The following is a 23,736-nucleotide window of genomic DNA, read 5'->3' as shown; positions in this document are numbered from 1 at the left end:
AAAGTTTGTTGATGGAAAGGTCCGCAAAGAAACCAGCAAAAGTTGAGTTTGCCTATCTGTTATCGATCTCCAATCTCTCTGCATTTCTCTCTGTCTCTCTGTGTAGTGTTGTGTAGGGCTCTTTCAGTGAAAAGAAAAAAGTAGTGAACTTTTACTGCCAGCATAGTGGCTGAGCGGTGGTAATGTAACTATGCAGGCGCGATCTAGGCGGAAAAGCCAGCTTATAACTATATTTGGACTTCTGAGTGGTCCGTTGATGAAATACATACATTTTCGATTGTGTGCACCGTACTTCATTCCGGATCGCTTAGGTGGGGCGGGCATACTTGAGTATACTGGTTCTTATCAGCACAGTGACCTTTAGTTCAGTCAACACAGTTTGGTACTTTGCATCTAGTCGTATTTACGCAAAACTAATCAGTGGAGCTAGCGAAGCATTGAGAATAGCTTATTTACCGAAAATGTCAGTTTTTCTCATGTACGATAATCATTGGTCTATCACTGAAGGGAATAATTCTAGTGCAAGCAGAAGTGAAGTAGATGGGACAATGAATTATTTTCAAAAACAGTGATGGTATATGTAAATTAACTGGGTGCATTTGGAGCACTTGTTCGGTTTAATTCTCGTGTATCTTGTCTGTTTAGCGCGTCTAAGTACCTTAATGGATGACTAAAACTCATCCAAGTTATTATAGTTGTATACATTTGTTTTGACCAGCCCACCATTTCATTCTCCCAATTCGCTTTTCTTTGTGGTTTTGATGTTAAATTTTGAAATATCGCAGATAATAACACAACCCTGCTGCCGACTAGAAATATTTTTTGCAAACTACTTTCTATGTGGGCTAGTTGCAGTGGCCTTTTTATAGCACGCCGAATCATGACCTTCGAGATGGCGGGCACGTGGCGGATTTCTCTCTGGCTGTCGCAATCGCACGGAGAGAGCGTGTTTCTAGAGGTGGGCTTGGCCCACTTTTTAGGGGCGAAGCTTCTTATAGCGGCACCCGTTCATCCCTCGTAGCCGTCGTAGTGTGTAACTAGTATAACCTTTGGACCTCCAAGGTGGTGCCGGCGAGAGATTTGTTCTGTGCGTTGTTGAACAATAAAAGATAGTGCCCAATGTACAAGCCAATGGCTGCTAAGGGGTAATGAGAGACAGGAGAATTAGGCTTTTAGTTCACACGCACGCTGCGAATTTTTTATTGTTCAACAACGCAGAGAAGACAACAAAGGGTTGCTACGTTATACTCGCTTGGCGTAACCTCCTAGGTTTTAGAAAGGTTTAGCGAGCATTGGGCCGCAGTGCCGTGAATACAGTGAACTAGTATATACCATGAACTCGAGGTGGTTAAAGGTGGGAAGTAGACACGAAGCGCAAGCCATAAGAAAGTGTGCGTGTGCCTCCTCTCGTTTAGTCCTTGGAATGCCCGCTGGATGGCGGTGCTTCTATATGAGGAATATATGATGAAAAGATGCGAGATGGTGGCACTTGGAGTGTTGAATAGGTGGACAAACGGACACACAGACAGATGCATGGACGGACGCACGGATGGCTGCACGGACGAATGGACGCATGGACGGACGCAGCAGCAGATGCATGGACGAAAGCAGGGATGGACGCACAGATGAACGTGCGGACGCACGAAGAGACGCACGCACGAACAGACGCACGCACGGACGGGCGGATGGACGCACGCATGGATGGACGGAAGGAAGAACGCATGGATGGACGGATGCTTCGCCCCACTATCCACCATTCACTCCGTGGATATGCAGCCATTTTTTTTCTCCAAAGCGCGGCGCTGCTTCGTATGGTCGAAAAGACTGCCACGCTGTTCGAGAAGCTTGCAATTGGCAAGAAAAACAATGATTTCGCGCTTTTATATAAGTTTGCACTCATTTAGGAATGTCGGGCAAAGGTGTATGAGAGGCAAATTGAACGCCTGGGTGGATATATTCTCAAACAGGCTTTTTTTCATTTTTTTTGCTGTAGATTTGCACTGCTCCTATTCGAGCACATATAATTTCGCTGCTTCTAACAGAAATCTGCATGGGCTGGAAACGTTAAGTACTTCAGTGTTTGCAGGTTGCATAGTATAGAGAGCACTCGCGAAAAAAAAAAGAATGACAGCCAGATCAACAATCTAAGTCACAGGGCTGTCACGTTCTACGCTCATGGGTTACACTCAACTGAAATGGTTACCTATTCTTTCCTTTCATGGAACTAGTGCTTTCAATGTAATGTCGTTTCAAGAATCCCCCTGTCAAGCTGCAGAAGCGGGATACAGGGAGGTGGGTGTAGGCGGGCACCATGCGTCGAGACTATGTCTAGACTAAACGTCGCTGGTTCTGTGACGACCTCGGGCTGATTACAAACACGTTTTTATCAGTTATGGTTGCCCATTCATACTGTGAAAGTTATGGTCTTCAATAGATACGCCAGGTAATGTAAGAACAAAAGTCTAGATGTTTTCGTCATTCAACAAGTACGCAACATGCGTTCAGAGATTAACGTACCTGGTATGAAACACTGTGTTATTACATGGCAGTGACAATTTGCCCTTTTTCTTTCTTTAGTAGCTACCTCGGCGGATACTTAGATTTCATTACAAAGGCGCCGTTATGATACGTGTGCGACCCTTTGATTTTGATGCAGTAAAGAGTACATTAGGTGAACATGACACTGATATTGTCATTGTACTACTAAAACATAATCAAAGTTCATATGACTAAGAAGGGGACGATGATACTTCAGACACTTTTGCTGTGAAACACATGGGGAGTGAACGTACGTTGGCTAATATAAGTCTTATACATTATTCCGGCAAATTTACTTCCCGCGTACCTTATTTCAATGACATGACCAGGGCACCCAGTTATCCAGAAAAGTGTTGCGGAGTCGTCACTCCGGAATCGAAATGATTCCGGAAATTTCCACATCTTATCCCTACAATAGAATGGAAAGAGAATGGGGACAATGATTGGAGGAATCGAATGGAAATGAAATTAAGCACACTTTGTCTGGAAAGGAATGGGAACAGCATTGCGTATTTTTCCTAAAATACAGCCCATTTTTGTCTACGCAGAGTTTTTGAAACTTCATTTAGCTATATTTATACAGAGCCTCAAATTCAACAATAAAGCAGCATTTTTAAAATGGCTTGGCTGATTACAAGCACAGCACATGAATACCAACGCGACTACTACAACTTTGTCCTTATAACGACTGTGTTCCTCCGAAATTCGCCAGTATTATTCACGTAACGATGGTCGAGCGGAACAATGACCGCAGAATCCCCCCCCCCCCTTTTACGCCTTGTGATATTTTTTTCCCTTGCAGGAGCTCAACACCGCCGGCTGACTCTCCACACTTCGCTTCTATGCGTTATGTCACTGTTGGCGACTCGGACTCACATTAAAAAAACTGTTTTCTAATTTGTGATGCGTAAGAACGCTGGCGCGATGCTTCTGTCTAAAGCAAGCGTTTGTTTACTAGCTCGCGCGCATTCTCACCTCATACTCCAGCCCCCCCCCCCCCCCCCCGTTTTGCAGTACTGCTCCCCACCCTTTTGTATAGACATACGGGTGCTTTCGTCCGAAATTCTGTCGGCAAGGTAGGTCTATCAGTGCCGCACACACTCGTACACGATGAACTGTATGCGATGCCCCTCCGTACAGACTGAGAGAAGGAATAAACGTTTGACAGGATTGGTTCGGGAAAACGGCTGAAGCAGGACAGCTCAAACGTAAACATCACCATGGTGGTGCCTCCCTGAGTGCGAACGCGACGATTTACGCTGAAGAAAACCCATGTGCGCTTTGCTTTAGGGTGGACAATGACCAATGTGGGGCCGCCACCGTGCCTGTTGGCGACTAGAAAAGCACTGCCATAATGCACTACCACAGAGGCTTGACATCCAGTGGTTCGCACTCGAGCAGCTCATGTTTGTGAAGCGCAACAGATATTTGGGTGCACGGCAATTATTTTATACCATTTTTATTGCTAAAGCAATTATATGGTCACTCTCGGCTGGATTTCACCGCCGGCGTCGACATGCATGGGCGTTGGCGTCGATATCATGGACTATATATGTATACGTATCTACATATATAAAAACTCAAGAAAGAAAAGAAATCCCAGAAAACACCTCCGGCGCCAGGAATCAAACGGGCAACCTCCGCGTCGTGAATGTGAGGCGTTAATCACTGAGGCACCGAGGGGTACCTCCTTAAACGTTCAAACGCAAGCTATTCATATCTACCACTTACCTCCGTTGGCGGGAATCTCAGGGAGAGCTGTCGCGTTTTCAGCATTATAAACAAGATGGCGAAGTGAGAGCGTGGTGGCTCTCATCTCTCACGCGTACTTTGACCCGCATAGAGAAAACGGGGTGTACGCTCGATTGCGCGCCCTTATCTTGCAATGGGAAGAATCGTACGTCTTGGCTAGCCTTTGGGTTTCGTCGGAACGATGACGTTGTAGTTACCGGACGCACAAAGGTCACTACAAGCGTTGCACAGCCTCCGTTTGCAAAAAGGGTGCGCTTTTCTGACACAGCAAAGCAACACTGAGACGCTTATTCGCGTTCATCTGTATCTCTGAGTACGTTTCGTCCGTCATTTGTGCGTAAGAAACGCGGGGCATGTGTCGATCTGCTTCTGCGCGTGACCTTACATTTGTCGATCTGCTTCTGCGCGTGACCTTACGATTCTGCGCGTGACCTTACAATTTGTTGCTATAGTGTTCATTGCTTCGCCTTTGCGCCAAAGCTGTGACTTATTAGGGGCGAAGCTCCTTAAAGCGGCACCCGTTCGTCCCTCGTAGTAGTGCGTAACATGTCTTACGCTTCGACCTGCAAGGTGGTGCTGGTGGGAGATATCTCCTGTGCCTTGTTGAACAATAAAAAATTCGCAGCGTGCGCGTTAACTAAAAGCCAAATTCTCCTGTCTCCCATTCCCCATTATCAGCCATTGGCATGCACAGTGAGCACTATCTGACAAGAAAGGGTTGAGACGTTATACTCGCTGGGCGTAACACCCTTGGTTTTAGAAAGGTTCAGCGAGCGTTGGGCCGCAGAGCCTTGAATTTAGTGAACTAGTATATACCATTACCTCGAGGTGGTTTAAAGTGGGGAGTAGACACGAACCGCAAGCAGTAAGAAAGTGTGGGTGTGCCACCTCTCGTTTAGTTCTTGGAATGTCCGCTGAATGACGGTGCTTCCATATGCGGAATATATGATGAAAAGATGCGGGATGATGGTACTTGGAGTGTAGACTAGATGGACAAAAAGACACACAAACAGATACATGGATGGACGCACAGATTGCTGCACGCGTGGATATACGCATGGACGGACGCAGGGGCGGATGCATGGACGAACGCAAGGATGGACGCACGAATTGACATGCGGACGCACTAACAGACGCACGCACGGACAGGCATTTGGACGCACGGATGGTCACACTGACGGACGCATGGACGGTCGGGAGCAAGAACGAATGCAGGGACGGATGCTTCGCCCGACTCTCCATCATTCACCCCGCGGTAATGCTGCCATTTTTTTCAGAACCAACCGTTCTAAAATTCTTCGTTTATCATTCGGGTTTTAAAAACTAAACGGTGAAGCGCCCATTCAGCTCATAACACTTTAGGTAAAATTTCGATGAATAAAACCAAAATAAAGCTTTTTTTTGCACCCTGTACATCTCGCGAACTTCATTGCAGCATTTCAATCACGAACGTTTAAGCACTTTTTGTTATGTAAGCCTGGCGACTAAAAAACAAGTGATTAACTGATGAACGTGTTGGGAAGACTAAATGTTCGGGACGTTGAGCCCAGGAGACCAGACGTTCCTGAATCTCGAGCTAAGAGCTGGTCTGCCCGAATTTTCACTGCGCTCTCACTCACTCTCACCGCACTCTCACTGGGTTCTTCTCATTATTATCGTTACGTTTGCTTTGTTTTTGAAACTTTGCTCGATTCCTACGGCTCTGCATATATCCATGTTCGCATCGCCAATAGAGGGAGGAACGTACTTTGCTACAGCTGTTACTGTATTATCACACTCAAAGCAGTCATGTAGGCCTGAATACATGTTCTATTGAAGTCTCAGGTCGAACGAACACATTCTTCTTTACGCGAGTTGTTCACAAGTCTGGAACAATCTTCCAGCATCAATCACGTCAATTGACCAGCATTCTCATTTTCATGACGCTTTAAACTCAAGTGTACTGCTATGCCACTAACCAATTATGCGATTCTTCTCTTGGCTAACTGTCTGATTCTTGTTTGGTGTGTTAAAACTGCTACTGTAGCTTGTTTTTACTGTTAATATGCTTTCTCATCAACAATCAGGTTCTCGCCTGTATAGTTATAACTTTTACTGTTATTTTTTAGCTAACATTGTATTTACAGCAGAAAGCTTGTATTGTGTTTCTTTTAAATGTACCACTCCCCTCTATAATGCCTCTGGCCTTGAGAGTAATTTCAAATAAATAAATAAATAAATAAATAAGAGAATATTGAGCTATCGTGAGTTCCTCACAGCAGACCACACACGCCCGAAACGTATCCTTACACCCCCGTGCTGCTTAGACCATCCTAACCTACGCTTGGCAATGTCAACAACCCGCAAAAAGGCGAATCTTCCGACACCAGCTTTGAAGCAGCTGACTCTACCTATGCTACACAAAGAATACAAACACCACTGTAATTTACACGAATTGTTCAAAAACTGTTATGGGATTTGCAGAAGCCGTGATTTTCCCAGCAAAAGCCGAAACCATCCAACTTTGAACGTCTCACAAAACAACACCGACAACCGAAGAGCTCGCCGCACTCCCTTGTGCACTTCGCAGGATTCATCAAGAAGCACCTCTAAAATTGCGTATTTTCAACAATGCTAAACCATCTCTGTATTGCATTTGAACTGCACTACATCGTAAACCTCTTGAGATATTTGTGCTGGAAACAAGACAACTGTACCGACAAGTACTACAAAAAAGACATCATGTAACTTTTCAGTGGTTACCAGTCCATTTCGGAATAATCGATAACGAGCTTGCCGACAATGCAGCAAAGAACGGTCATGACAATGGTGTGACGGATCCCATTCCGCTGTCAAAAAGCGACGCAGCCGCAAGGATTATTACACTCGCGCTCAATGTCGCAGAGTCTCTGTGAAATATGCCCGGGTTTCTCCACACCCGTTTTCACCACCTGGATCCAAACATACCACTTACCATTCCATCTGGTTTATCGAGATCTGAAACAGCCGTTCTGTGTCGCATGTGGCTTGGGGTATCTTTTACGAAAGCTTTCCCTTCACGCAACGGATGGGCGCGCAGTGCTGTATGTGACCATTGCGGCACTGACGAAACCAGCGAACATATTTTGTGCCAGTGCCCTCAGTACAACTGTCAGAGACAGTGCCTGCCAGCAGTGTTTACAGACCTCGATGACCAGCCACTTTCTGAAAAATCATTTTGGAATGCCGGAAAGATCAAGCTTCAAGCCGAAACGAAGTTCCGGCTCGTCGAACGATTGTGACATTCTAGTGTGTGTGTGTGTGTGTGTGTGTCTGTGTTGTCGCTTCCTCCCGCTCTCTTTCTTTCTCTCATACCGTTTTCCTCACTTTTCTGTCTCCCATTTTTCCTTCCCCATAGCAAACGAGATACTTGCTTTCTGGTTTTCCTCCCTGCCTTTCTTCGTATAACACACACACACACACACACACACACACACACACACACACACACACACACACACACACACACACACAAACACACAACCTACACCCTGTTCTTTATCTCGCGAGCAGTTTGATACCTGACACAAGTAAATAACGTTTGCGGCGAGGAAGACACTGCATAGCTCCGCACAAGTGAACACCGAACGTTCTCATCTTCTTCATGCTTGCGAGGCGCGCTAGACAAGCGTGAGTGCTGAGGAGCAGTGCGGCTAACCGTACCGTATTCGAAGCAAAGGCAGAAAAGGCACAAGGTGTCTGAGTGGTGGTGCGCTGTTCCTACCGATACCAGCAGATCTAGAGGGTATACTGATATTAGCAGATCTTGACGGAAACCAACAGAGATCAGCGATTCAAAGTTATCTGAATAAACAAAAATTTCTTCTGGATGCTTTTTTCTCGTGACTCAATTTTCTTGGCGCTTTTTGTCGGAGTCACATAGTTCACAGAAATGACGTCAGAGAAGTGTTTGTGAAGCCTCGAATAAAATTGTTGCGTGTTGAGAGCCCACCAATCGCTAGCACGTCTCCTGTTTTCATTATGGCATCACTGTTTAAGTTCATATGCTAAGTCTTAATTTCTATCTTAATTTGATAATATTTTTAAGTTATTTCAGCGACTGCAGGCTGATATAAAGGAATGCGACGGTAGACCTATTGAATAGAAAACTGAGAGTAAAAAAAGCGCAGTTTGCATTTAAGGTGATTCTCCAGCTTGAGGAGCGCTGCAGCTATCGCAGTTCTCTGTGCAACTGAGGAGTCAGCTTTAAGGTTTTAACAGGCATCGCTCCGAGAGTTAATCTGATATGTAGCATTGCAACTTTTATTATAAATAAGGATTGATCCGTCATCATACTTGCAGATGATCGTAATGTATTGCGTGGACGGCAGCGGTCAACCAGGGTTATAGCTCACAGTTCACCCTCTCCCTCTTCAACCAACATGATTGGGGTAGTGAACATTGATTTAGACTACGAGGAATCAACCGCAATATTTTCAAACGAACAGGACGACTCTCCGGATATGTAGGCTTCGTTACAGAGCCAACGCATACAATAACAAAAAGAAAAGTTTCAAAAAAAAGAACACACAAGGAATTTGGATAAAAAAAGCTGTTCTGTTTTTGCTGACAGAGTTTGTACTGACTTCCGTTCTCAGACTTCCGATCTCAGATTACTAGACATTAGCTCATATTCTGAAGCTTCAGTCACCCAGGGAGTTTCGAATCTAAACTCTGCAACAAACGCATAAAGGGAGCAATTGTGAAATCATTGAAAATTATATCATTAGAGAAGGACGGTGCAATGTTAAGCCTAAAAAAGCAGCGGAAAGATGGACAGGCCGACCCTTTGCAAGTGTTAGGCCACGTGGCATGAGAGTTCTTTCGTTATCTCGAGTTAAGAGCTCAACTTGCTTACGCAGCCAAGATGAAGTGTCATACCTTGCGCAATCATTAGAAAAATATGTGCGAAAAGGGTATTGCAACGTCTTAGGAAGAACTGCGAGGTGCCAGTGTATGCAGGCATAAATTGACCACGTCTGGTAAAAACCGCAGTTTTTGTCGACTGGTCAAAAAAGTGCTCAGAGTGCGGAGAACTGCCTGCTCACGATTGCATCACAATGATGTGTGTTAGAAGATGGGGAAGAGTCCACCAATCTGCGCAATAGCTTGTCATAGAGAGTCACTTTTTTTTTTCGTTTCGCGAAAAACATCGCGCATTCGCCGCTTTATTTTTATCCCACGTCAACGCTACCCCGCATTATATATGAGTAGATTAGTCTTGCCTGCCACTGTAGCTAGTGTCCATCGTAAGTAACCCAGTTTTATCCAAGCTTTTTTTATAGTAAGCTATAGGATCGTTTTATCTTAAATCAGATGTGATAACAAGGCCAAGGTAGGTATATAAGCAATTTTATTGTATGCGCTTATGTGTTTAAATAGGCACTTATATTATACAAAGCAGCGCCATGCCGCTAGCGGTCTTCATTCATACTTGAGCTCGCAACGTATTGAGCGAGTGCTCCACAACAGTGCCACCGTGACGGTGCAGCGAGTAATAGCGTAACTACGACGAGGACAAAAAACAAGCCCCTGTAATAAGCTGCATAGCATCTGATAAGCAGAATGAAGTCTGAAATTAACAAGTAAGATGACCTAGCTTGTGTTTGCGGTACCACGTGACTGGTACTCGGAGGTACTACCACCGTTGCTCCCCACACGTTACCCTTCTCGGCAAACATTGCTGTAACTTTTTTGCGTAAGTTTGTTTTCTCACAGGTTGAGGTTTTCATTCACATGGAGAGGCTCATATTTTTTTTTGAATTGAACTAGAGTGAAGCGATAGTGAAGACGGCAAGTGAATGCTGTAACGTAATTGCATTTCACGGAATAATCCGGGCTTCAGTAAAAGCTACGTGACCACATACAGTTTTCAGCTTTTTTTTTTAATATTCCTATTTTTCATTGGCGCTTTCTTCACGTGAGGTAGAAGCTTCCCTCTGTTGAACGCATGCCGCCAGGTATTACTCTGCGTGTGTGGCAAAACATTTCATTTTTACGTTTCCTGCGGTGGCTGCATTTCCGATGAAGGCGGAAATGTAGGCCCGTATGCTCAGATTTGGGTGCACGTTAAAGAACCCCAGGTGGTCAAAATTTTCGGAGCCGTCCATTAAGGCGTCTCTCATAATCATATGGTGGTTTTGGGACGTTAAACCCCACAACAATTTTTACGTTTTCCACCACCCGAACCTCCCTTCGCGTATTGCTGTAGGAATTACCTTTATGTTCTCTTTTTCCGTTGTTAACATTTTATACTTTGCTATGGCTGTACCCTATTATAATGACTCCAAAAATTCTTCGTCGAATTGTTTTCTGTTGAACTTAGATTTGTTAGGCCAAAGCCACTACCTACCAGTGACCCCTTGTACAGCGGTTTCTATGTCAATAGAACATTTATTTACATGCCGCTATATTTGGCGTGTTTCATGCAAAATGTTGGCACTATGCAATATACTGTTGTTTTGCATCCCTCTGGATATATTTAGAGGGTACACGAAATGTTCCGAACCAGGTTGCAGCGTAAACTGCATTTCCAGAAGACTTTTGAAGTGAAAAAAAAAAGAACCTGTCCAGCATTGCAAAGTTTTTCAAACTACTTATTTAAAAGTTGTAGTCTGACTTATAGTACGGCAAACACCCAAATAAGCGATTCCTTATAATCCTTCAACGTTTTTACCAATTATAACCTTTTACATTTTCATCTCAATTGGCGGCATTGTTCGACATTCAATGAATGTAAGCAAATAAACAAATAAACCCGTGTCTTACGCTGCCTCAGGGGTAAGAAATGCAAAAATGTTCTCTTCATTCATTTTAAATTATCAAGGAAGACGTTTCCTTGAAGAACACTGCCTTCCCCACGAATAAAAGACCTATTTAGTGGGCCTTTTATTGTCTTCCTTCGGAAATGGAATATATTTCGTTAGCGCTTTTCGCTGGTGCTTTGCCTCGACGTGGTGCGTCAAGAAGAACAGGCTTGCGTGCCCATATGAATAGAAGAAAGGCAGAAGGAATGGTCACGGGGGTTGGGGTGGATAGAAGTTTTACTGCGCCATGGTTGTTTTAAGGAGCACCCCTTCACAATAATAATTTCACATGAATAAACATGGTTAGAAGTTTTTCAAAAGCTTAATTCTCATTATTTTTGTTGTGTGTACATCATATGGGATGAATTCAAAAACATATTTAGTACATTTATACCTGCTGGCACGGAATAATATAAACTTGTAAATAAATTTGGATTCTTTATATTTTGTCTCTTAGGAACCACAACTATAGCTGAAGTATGTCAAAAGTGAGATAGCCGAAACTGTTACCTGCGACATATAAATAGTGGGCTACTGCTTTCGATAATTTCGTCCCCGTGTATTCTGCATGTCCGCATAATCTAACATTACCAGGCTGTCTCCTTCCGCCAATATGCTGTTTGCGACTGTTTGAACATTCCATCATGTAGATAAGAAAACTTTCTAATGTAGCGTGAGAGATATATATAAACGTTTATTTAGAAACAGTGTTCCAAGCGAGGCCTGGTGTAAACCTGAGGTGGGAGGGTTCCCTAGTCCAGGAACCCTCTGGCTTCGACAGCCCTCTTGGCCCACGCGATGAGTATTCGCTGGTCTTCCAAAATAGACTATAAAATGTGTGTAGTCACTTCCGCAACTTTTACTATGATGCAATTTTAAAGGGCCACTCACCAGGTTTGACAGTTTTGAGCTGACAAGCGCAATGCGTAGACGAGGCGTTCATGATCACGTCTGCCGAAATTCGCAACGCTATGCACCGCGGAAAGGGGTCAAATTTCAAGATGAACGCTGCTCCCCCTCCTTTCTGCCAGCGCGCGTCCACAGAATGAGGGCATGACGTGCGCGTATGAATGGCCCTACGTACACGGTAATGTAGTGACGTTGGCCCTCTACGTAGACGACTCTGCTCTCACGTTGCAAACAGTGGCACGTGACAAGACGAAAATAATTACCACGGCATGCATTGTTAAGGTAATTTGCTGCTTAAAGAGATTAATAAAGTTCTAGATAAAGAATGAGACGCAATAAAGGAATGTGAGCGTGTTTTTTTTAATTTTTCTCCCGTGCATTGCAATGATATGCGAGGCTAATGTGTTGGTGTTTCGCATGCATTCGTGTACCCACGGTCAGTGAATCGAGCCGATGACAGCCGTGAAACGCTTCTACGCGTTCGCCCACCCAATGTGCTCATCTATTCTACCGCGTCAAGCCAGCGTTTCCAAACCATCGCGCATAAACAGGCAGAAGACCACAAAACAACCCTGGTCAGCCAAGCCACGCCGCTCGCGTGCTCGGGAGTTGGAGCTGTTTGGGCACATCATTATGAAAATAAACTTTTTCACGTAAGCTATGGTTTACATCACTTCATTTACTGGAGAACTGTGGCATTACATTTATTTATATTAGCTTGTAGTGGGTCATGAGCAGGGTATTGAACAAGCCCAGATTATTCGCATTTACTTCATGAAAACAAGGAATGTCTATCTTCTATACAATTATTGAACAGAAGGATGAAACTTCTCGGCATTTGAGAGACGGCTGAGAAAAACAAACAGCGAATTCAGTGTATAGGAGAGAACGCGAAATCTTTCCAGAAGTTTAATGCTTTCGAAAAGCCTAGTATTAGGTGGCTGATAAAACACGCCAATCAAAACATGACTAAAGACACATTTCACAGTCATCTAAAAGTATACTAAAATTGTGTCAATCGGAAAATTTCATGATATGAACTCTTTTAACCGCCAAAAGAAAGCCACTGCCTTTTTTTCTGCTTACAATCACAGCAAAAAATTGTAAACGAAGACTAACTGTTCAAAATACGCGCGTCCGACATGGTGTCGTCAAGCCTTGTCTCACTAAGTAAGACTAAAGACGCGGAGCATGAATCAATGATGAATAATAAGGCAATAGATTTGAAGAGCATGCTTCTGATATTTGTATATAAGAAGGTGGTACTGCCATCGCATATATGTTTGATTTTAGCTGCTGCAGATTGAGTGGAACGGCAGAGGGAAGTTGCACTGCGTGTGCGTCAATCGCTAACGGACCGTGATACTCGTGTTGCAGGATCTGCATTGGAGTTCCACCCATACAGGTAACTGTTGATAAATAAATTGTAAAATACTAGAAGAACCCTATCCCCATCTTTTCTTACCTCCTTACACTAAACAAAACAAGGCAGGCGGAATGCCAGACTTGATTGAACGGCTTCAAGAAATAAAAGCACAGCCTTGGCGCAAAGGTGAAGCAATGAACTCGATAGCGACAAATCGCAAGGTCACGCGCACTATCGAAAGCAGATCTAAACGTGTCTTGCCGTTTAAGAGAATTTTATTTCCGGATATATCATACACAGCTTATGTGCACACATAAAAATGGTCAATGATGAACAATGCGTATGTACAATGCAAGCTGTTATATACAGCGAAAGAACTTATAGTGTACGCAGTGACGTACAATGCCAAATTTTACAACAGAGACAGCACATTGATGACATCGAGATGGTTAAACTTGAATAAATAGTAAGGCTATGTTAATAAACAAGGGGGGGGGGTCATTCACAGAGTAGGGTGATACTTAGCATTCACGTGTGGAGACAGTTTGCTCTCACGCTCAAGAACATTTCACAAAAAGGACATGTTTCTAAGAAAGAAAAGGAAAACACACACTGTAATGTCACAGTGGTACAAGCTCTAGCCTACCTCCTCAATAGGGGAGGAAAGGCATGGACACTCTGTTGTTTTTAACAATAATAAATCGCATAGACCAGCTTCGGAGGAAAGCCTCCTCTCCCAGCATGACTAGTTCTGCATTAAGATGCATGAGCATTATGTTCCTTAGCCGATGTAGTACGGGAAACATGGCTCTCTGGGGGCGTCCCCTCAGGCAGGCCAGCCCCTTCGTTTCTATAAGACGAAGGCTCCTATAGCCATTAAGAGTACGACGAATTTATTCCTGTGGCTAGACTTCCACTGCATACTTATTTGGAACATTCTGGTAACCATGCGCCAAAAGGTGCACGCAACTATACATTCATGGAAGACATGGTTCAGTGTTTCAACGCGACCGCATTGCGGGCATGTGGCGGAGGGCGCCACGCCCCACGCCGCAAGGCGGTCGGCCGTTGGTAAAGCCTCTCATTCCCTAAGCCAGTTTAGATCACGGACTTCGGAGGACAGAGACGTGTTTGTAAGAGTCCAACGTCTTTTCGCCCGGCATTTCTGGCGTTGTTCCTAAGATAAGCTTTTAAATGCTATTAGTTCGCTCATGTCGGTAGGGAACATTTCCATTAGTTTTTCAACTAGAAAATCATTTCGCCATTGTTGCAAAGATTTTATAACATGTGTGTAATACACCGGTGGCAGCTCGGCAGCTGGTCCCATGTCGTTTGCTAAACCAAAAAGTCTTCTAGAGGTTCCCAGCAGATACACTACAAGTTGCCTGCCTCGATACGACGAGGCCTCCAATGGTGCCCAGGTGTTCTTGAGAGCCAACATGTGGCCTTGCGTTTTAGGGGCGAAGTTTTAGGTGCGTTGTTGAACAATAAAAAATTCGCAGTGTGCGCATTAACTAAAAGACAAATTCTCCTGTCTCTCATTCCCCATTAGCAGCCATTGGCATGTGCATTGAGCACTATCTGACAAGAAAGGGTTGCTATGTTATACTCGCTAGGCGTAACCTCCTTGGTTTTAGAAAGGTTTAGTGAGCGTTGGGCCGAAGTACCAGGAATACAGTGAACCAGTATATACCATGAACTCGAGGTGGTTAAAGGTGGGAAGTAGACACGAAGCGCAAGCCGTAGGAAAGTGTGCGTGTGCCACCCCTAGCTTAGTCCTTGGAATGTCCGCTGGATGGCGGTGCTTCTATATGCGGAATATATGATGAATAGATGCGAGATGGTGGTACTTGGAGTATTGACTAGATGGACGAACGGACACACAGACAGATGCATGGACGGACGAACAGATGGCTGCACGGATGGCTGCACGGACAGATGGATGCATGGACGAACGCAGGGGCGGATGCATGGACAAACGCAGGGACGGACGCACGGATGGACGTGCGTATGTACGAATACACACACGCGCGAACGGGCGGATGGACGCACGGACGGTGACACAGACGGACACATGGACGGACGGAAGAAAGAACGAATGGACGGACGGATGCCTTGCCATACTCTCCATCATTCACCCTGTGGATATGCTGCCATTTTTTCACATACAATTGACGCACACAATGTATTTTCGGGACAGATGAACACGAATAAGCGTCTCAGTTGTTACTTTGCTATGTTGAAGAGTGTGCCTTGTTCGCAAACGGAGACTGTAAAACGATTGCAGTGACCTTTGTGCGCCGGGTAACTACAACAGAATCGTGCAGGTGAAAGACCAAGGCGTACGCACGAGATGAAAGCTGCGCTGCCGCCTCGTGACCATCTGGCGACGCGTGCTCATGGCGCCCTCTCAATGGTAATGCTAAAGACACCACAGTTCCCCCCGAAATGCACATCACTAGCGGTAAGTGGTAGATACAAGTACAACGTTAAGAAGGTGCTCTTTCATGTTCAAGTAGCTAACCCCTCGCACTCACAATTGAAAGGTCCAACGTTCGATTCCGCACGCTGGAGTCTTCTTCTGGATTATTTTAAATGCGAAGCATTTTTTAGTGAACTTCGGTGACTTTGAGCGTATCTATCTATCTATCTAATTGATTGATTGATTGATTTGTGGGGTTTAACGTCCCAAAACCACCACTTGATTATGAGAGACGCCGTAGTGGAGGGCTACGGAAATTTCGACCACCTGGGGTTCTTTAACGTGCACCCAAATCTGAGTACACGGGCCTACAACACTTCCGCCTCCATCGGAAATGCAGCCGCCGCAGCCGGGAATCGAACCCGCGACCTGCGGGTATCTATCTATCTATCTATCTATCTATCTATCTATCTATCTATCTATCTAGCCGCCTACGACTTTTAGTTCTCCTGGCAATTTCGATAATAGTCTCGATACCAAACGTGGTATGCCATGACATCACTGCATGAAGAACATATTTGACTAGTCATAACATGAAAATAATGACATGCATGTCATGAATGTCATGATATACATTTAATGGTTTTCCTGCTCTTGCGGTGGTCTCGTTCACATTAGATGTTAAAAAACTGGTATGCTATCACATGATTGCATGGCGAACGCGAGCGACAGACCCTAATACGAAAATCATGACTTGTGTGTCATGTAACGACATGACAACATGCCGCGCTCATGATGCGCTCGCAGCCGTTTCGCTAGCGTGACAAATACCTAATTTGGTATTGCGGTACGTGAATGGATGACGAAGGTATGTGACTGGTGCAAACATGATAATCATAAGATGCGTGTCATAAAACATGCAACGCTCATGACATGCCACTACATGCCACGCTCAAGATGCGCTGGTGGTCGTTCTGCTAGCTTTATTTATACAGAAACTGGTATTAAGGAACGTGAATGGATTGCGAAGGTGGGATGACGAAGGACTGCTGCAAACATAATAAACAAAAGATGTGTGTCATGTATCAACATGACTACATGCTACGCTCATGATGTGCTCGCGGCTGTTTCGATAGTTTCACATGTACCAAATTTGGTATTACATGACGCGTATGGACGACATAGGTAAATGACACATCCAAACATGATAATCACCACAGCATGCCTACATGCTATACTTAAGATGTGCTCGCGGCCGTTTCGCTAGCTTTACATATGCCAAGTTTTTTATTACGTGACAAAATGGATGACGAAGGCATGTGACTGGTGCAAACATGATAATCATGAGATGCGTGTCATGTGAGAACACGACTACATGCCACAGTCAAGGAGCCAACATACACTTCGACGTGACCCGGTGCGCGTGCGCTCTGGCGTTCGTTCCGTCAAGGGTCGCCGGCGTTGCAACGCCAGGCCCAGGCCCTGCCATATACTCGCAGGTGCGCGCCGCGCTTCGTTGCTTTGACGCATGCGCGTCGCAGCACGTGCAGCGTCCCTCGGTCACAAAAAGAGGCAGACGCAGTGCTGTCTGGGTAATGCATCGGCGCGAAATGCAGCATGTCGCATTTCACCCTTGTTGCCGTCGGGCCGCTCCGAACGACGCTGGTCGCATCGGTTGCGCCGGGCATCAAACTATAGAGTGCTAGAGGTTTGCTAACATAGTGTCACTGTGCCCAGCATGCGTGCGTGTCAGCGTAACGTTGGAGTATATCGGGCCCTTCATGATGCTCTTGTGGCCGTTTTGCTAGCTCCACATGCACTAAATTCGGTATCACGTGTCGTCAATAGATGACGAAAATAAACGACACAGCCAAACACGATAATTGTGACAAAGAAGTCATGCTCCGCATAATTTACCTCCACCTCGCAACGTTGTGCTGACTTTAAAGTGATCAACATTTCTCATCCGTGCTTCGCGTATCATTAATCACCACTGTACGTGGGATCTGCCAGTTGATTTTCTTTCTTGCGTTTTCATACATAAAAAATGCGTATATATACGGCTAATGACGGTGACGCCAGCGGCAAAATCCAGCTGAGAGTGCGTATATATTTCTGTCGCAATAAAGTTCAGTATTCTTCTAGCAATTCTTGATGAAACCATCTCCTAGTAGTAGCTACCAAGTCATTTATATTACTATGTGCACACGTACCCGTTTTGTTTATTTTTTATATGAGCACACCATGATGAGAGCTTTGTTGATTCTGTACAATATTTCATACATCGACATTCAAAAATATGCTTCATTTAATAGTATACCGTGCACGAATAGAAATATAATCGCGCTCTTTTCTTTATCTTTCTTTTAAACCTGTTTGTTGACTTTGATGTGCTGTCTCGAGAAAACCACTTCGAAGAAACGCATTTCGTACTCTACTTTTCAAATTACAGTCGTTGTGAAGAAAAACAGCTCTGCAGATAACAAAAGACTGCACTGAACATCTGCATGTTCTTGCTTTTGACTTCGTAAATTTAATTGTCTGAAGCAGGCAAATACGGATGTTGATAACTGAAATTGTGCGACATTCCTAACAAAAAATTAATATAAATGAAGCCTTTTTCGTACAAAACTCGTTATAGTGGTTAACCAAGTGACCTGGGGAATCTTATGAGAGGTTAGTGTACATGTTTTCACCTCGCCGATAGTGAAATTCTCCAGCAGGGAATCCACACGGCAAGCTACACTAAAAACTACTTCAATATCAACTTCAAAAAATGTTGCTTGGTTGATTATTTCTTGGTTTAACGTCCCAAAACCACCATATGATTATAATTGACGCCGTATTGGATGACTCCGGAAGTTTCGGCCCCTGGAGTTCTTTAACGTTCACCCAGATTTGAAGAAAAAATATGAAATACTGCGTGGGATACGTTTCTTAGAAAACTTTAGTACACTTTTGGCAGGCAGTGTCAGGCAAGTGAGTCAGTTAGTGAAAGTATATCTTATAAAAATAAAAACAGAAAGACAGAGACCACAGATTTTTTTAAAGAGATCTGTAACAGTTGGCAGGCATAGCCTAAATGGAGGCAAGTTTCCCTCAAATGTTGTCACGGAACCTAATTGACTTGCACGCATAGACGCCAGAAATAAGGTAAGGCACAAGTTCCTTTTTTACTTATTTGCAAGATTATTTTTCAGTGTACACGTGATCAAACATGCGCTTACAAACTTCACTGGTGAAAAATTATTTTGAAGATGATTTGTGATAATGTATTCCTGTAAACGGCTTCTTTATCAAAAGTGTTTGTTCTACTACGTCATTCCCAAAACAATACAATTGATATATCTCGATGAACTGCACATATATTGAAGAAATCATAAGTAGGGCCCACCAGACCACACCATGTTTTTCATACACACGTATACAAACTAATATTTCACTTCGCCTTAACTATATAGTTATTACGTCCACTCTAATTGTATTAATGCACAAGTTTGACAATAAAAATGGTGCTTTTGCTTTTTTAGCGTATTCTAAACGATTGATATGAGCAGGTGCGTCTATAATAAACAAACAGAAAAATTCACAGCATCATTAACGGAGTAAGTGATGGTGAGTGGGGCAAAGCTTCTGTCAGTCTGTCTGTGTGTCTGTCTCTCCGCTGTCTGTTTGCCTGCCTGGGTGAGAGACAGATGTACGGACGGATGGGCGTTATGCCCAACTCATCATCATTCACTGTGTGGATATGCTGTGAATTTCTTAATATAACAGCACCCTCTATGCTCTTTAATCATCAACTATATGAAAAACACTACCGCTATCTAGTGATAATGTTTACAGGGACATATTCTTACAAGGCAATCTAATGAGCAATTCTTCAAATTAACCCGAAGTGGCTGCTACTACAACGTACTATTACGACAGAACGACCGACACACTAAGGAGCATCGCCCCTAAAAAAACGTTCTGGCGAAATTGTTCTGCAGCAAGTTCATTTCGTTGGAATCGGGCACAATTTTCCTGACAAAAACGTGCCAAGTATTCAAGGAGTGCCCATGGCATGGCCGCATCACGAGGTAGTGCTTACATTTGGACCCGGTTGCACGCGGGAATTGCTTTATGGCATGATTTGGCCGCAAAAGAGACACACACAAGAAAAGGAACACTCAAACGACAAGCCGCCTGTGCTTGTCGTTTGAGTGTTCCTTTTCTTGTGTGTGTCTCTTTTGCGGCCAAATCATGCCATTAAGTAAATACCAACTAGGCCAACAATCAGTATTATTACAATTGCTTTATCTTGCTGGCTCATCTTAATAGACAAGCGCGGGTTGCCTAAAATACCATAAAGATGGTCAATATTCCTGCTAGGCGCTATGCAGCCACAACACACAGAACCAGAAGTTAGAGGTGGTTGAACAGGGGCTTGACTCACTCGATATTTCGTAGCGCAAGAAATTTTGCAGTGAAATAAACACTGATGCGCATGCAGCGGTACTCATACAAAAAAAAATTGTTGGTGTTTCCCCCTCCCCTTTTTTTGTTTCGAAAAAGCGCTTTTGTAAGTTGTTATCTTTACGGAAATCGCTGCTTTGTTCGACACTAACGCAGGTACTTCAGGTGGAGGTGAAAAAAGTTTTGATACCACGAATATCTCAAGTTATCTCATAGAAAAAGCGATGGAAAGATTTGATCTGCGCATATAACGGTCCAAAAAAAAAGAAGAAAGAATCGAAGGCGTTGTAGCATCAACAGGTGAAAACATGGTAGATTAGGTCACGGAACAAACGAAGGAGGCCGGTATTTTAGTAAACGCTGAGCAAAAGCAGTTGCGGTCGGCTTTGCGATGCGTTCATCTGGCTGAAGAATGAAAGAGATGCAAAGGTACTGAAAAAATAGCCTGGAACGGCAGTGACTCAGGCGAAGTGAAGGTTCAGAGCTAGCTGAGTTAAGAGTACATAACACACAATCGCAAGACGACTGTGTATTCACGTTGAAAGAATTGGTGTGTAAACACGTACGCAACTTGACGTCAGGCTAGAATTTGAAAACATCAGCAATTCCTAAGTCGCGACTTCACCCTTGTGTTCGCGTTGGCACACCCAGATAATTAGCATGAATATGTACTAAGAAGGTCACCTCTTCGGTATTCTAAAGTAATATCCTCCAGCGTACACGAAACAATTGTGAAAGACGATGTTGAAGGAGCTAGGGCTATGAAACCGGGGTGCCTACAAGTTTCATTGTGTTACTTTCAAATATAAGGGGGGGGACAGAAAAGATAAAAAAGTGAACTGATGAAAAAGTCGACAAGTGACCAAAGCGCTGACGAAGCCTTAGGTCTTTTTAATCCATAGTACGCATGAAAAGAATTTGATATGCATGACGTTATGTAAAAGAAGTTTGCTTTACAAACAACGAATTACAGGGGAGCTATTTGAACTCACGGATACAGTGAACAAGGAAGTGTAAACTCATATAGAAAAACTTGATGATGGTGACGTAAAAAGGAAAAAAATGAACAAAAATAGGTTTAACAGACATACCATAAGTGTACACGATTCCGAAAATGCTCTTGAGCAAGTAAACCATGTGATTTTACGTTGAATACCAGGGATCGCAGAATATTAGGAAAGAATAGAAACTTAAGCAGACACTACCATGAAAAGTGATGTTATTGAAGAATACGACAGAAGAATTGCAGTAAATTGAACTGTAGAAGCCACTATTTGGCTAGCAAAACTGGCAGGCAATAAAAATTTGCGTGCCAAAAGGGGATTGGTGCACCAGCGTTGAGGAGGAACACACAAAAAGCTGTAAGTAGAAGAGGAAAACCGTCAGATTGGTTCTATATTTCTTGCCCGTGGTCGAGAACCAGAGCATCCTTTCCTTTACCTTGTGTCTTCTGGCTCACTTTTTTGTTAATGCCTCATGAAATGTCAAAGTTGACCGTAGATGCCATCAAAGTGACTGAAGTAAAAATTATCATGGCATTTTAACATACCCATAAGACGTCATCGTGACATCATAACATGTCAGCACAATAGGTGGCGCCATGATGCCATCAGATCGCTTGCTCAAAAGTGGGCCGATTGCGCAGGCAGTGCCATATCGCTTTAGGTCTAGAAATCTTTCTTTAGGTAGAAAAAGATTAATTTCCCTTTCTAGCGTTTTTGTTTTGTCCGTCCAAATCTGGGCAGTAAGAAATAACAGTCAGCAAATTACGCTGCAGAATTCTGCACCTGAACTATACCTACATAAAGCTGGGCTCACAGCATCACCGTTATGTCTCTTTTGTTAGAAAATAGGAACACCAAATCATTTCGTTGTATTCTATTGTCAATATTATTATCAAAGGAAAAAATTCCTTGCTCACTCAAATGAAAAACTAGGTTTAGAAATAAACTTGGTACTAATTTGATGATTTGGAGGGATTACATTATGTTATTGCCACAGGGAGGATTGCCCTACTGTGTGTGCGTACGTAATGGAAATTAAAAGACTACCTTGTTTGTCTATTATCATTATCGTTTTCGGCTTCAGCACTATCTGATCACGTGACCGTTAGCTCATGTAGCATTTTATACCGTTTCAGGATTTGTTTGTTTCATTTTACGAAGTTACTTCGAATGCTTTTGAATTCACAGCCAACTCAACTAAAAATCTGGCCGCCCGGTTTTCGGCCAATCCCTCTTTGTGGGTAAGTACCAGCAATACAAGATGTTCATCATCATCAACATAATCATAATCTTCGTCGAATGCATAAAAAACTCTCAAAGTATTTACTCGGTGATCCCTGCCGCTTTTGATGTTGCGATGCTCACATTGTTAAAAAAAGTTACGCTTTAGATACATAATAAGTACACGAGCAGATTACATATGTCTGGCTAAAAAACCCAACCAGTAAATACCAAGCCTTCGTTTTTTTACCCTTTCAGTATTGATATCCCATTAGCACTGCAAATTTATAACTAACATTGCTTTGCTCGCACACGTAATATGCCGTGAGGACATTATTCGGAGGCGTTTGTGTGCGATTTTACCCATTTACGGCAGTTATTGTAATGGTCGATTTCTGAAGTTGCTCTTTGTGCGTAGTCAACCTAGGAGTTTTGAAACACGCAGTTTTAGTATCATAATAAAAAAACTAGCAACCCATATTCACTAATGTTGCTTGACATGCCACCAGATCTGGATAACTTTTCGCAGAAGCAACGAACTTCATTAATGAAGGTAGTGCAAGTGAGAAAAAATTACTTGTTCTCATTTGCATTGATAGCCTGGCAAATACTCCACAGTTATTCGCTCTCGTGTAATGAAGAGCAAGACAGAGTGCTAAACACAGTGTAATTACTAGGGCTGGACTAAGAAGTTACAAAAAAGAAAATACTCAGTGCACAACGGGAAACCTCGTCAAATGTGGCGCTGATGTGGAGGCGTACTGGCGTGTCTTCTATACTGATCACACGACAACCCAGGGTGGCGCTGAAACAGTCAATTAAGCAATTTCTTGCGACCAACTTCATTACGGACGTTTACCCCGTTCCTTAAGTAAGCAGGAGTTGAAAAAGGACGGAAAGTTTACCATTATGTTTAGTTCTTTCATTACATGGAGACGGTAAAAGGCTCACTTAGTGTGCTTCTGAAGACAGATTTGGTGGAAATGACAGCATGAGCTGAATATAAAGGAAGGCAGTAGTGAAGAAAGAACATTAAAGATTTAAGGTAAGGAGGCCTAAACATCTGATAGGGAGTGTTAGTGCGGCCTGGTCTGTACATACGAAACACTGGAGAAACAGCGCTAAAACGAGAAAAAAAGAAAAAGTTACAGGATGCAATACATCCTGTCGCAGGGCAGAATGACAGTGTGCGAAATCGCAAGACCAGTGATTGCCGCTTACTGAATCTTGCCGTTTCTTGTTCTT

This window comes from Rhipicephalus microplus, chromosome 1 (genome assembly GCF_043290135.1).
Source record: "Rhipicephalus microplus isolate Deutch F79 chromosome 1, USDA_Rmic, whole genome shotgun sequence".
In the NCBI taxonomy this organism is placed as follows: domain Eukaryota; kingdom Metazoa; phylum Arthropoda; class Arachnida; order Ixodida; family Ixodidae; genus Rhipicephalus; species Rhipicephalus microplus.
The sequence above is the reverse complement of the archived record's forward strand: the minus strand, read 5'-3'. Positions refer to the sequence as shown.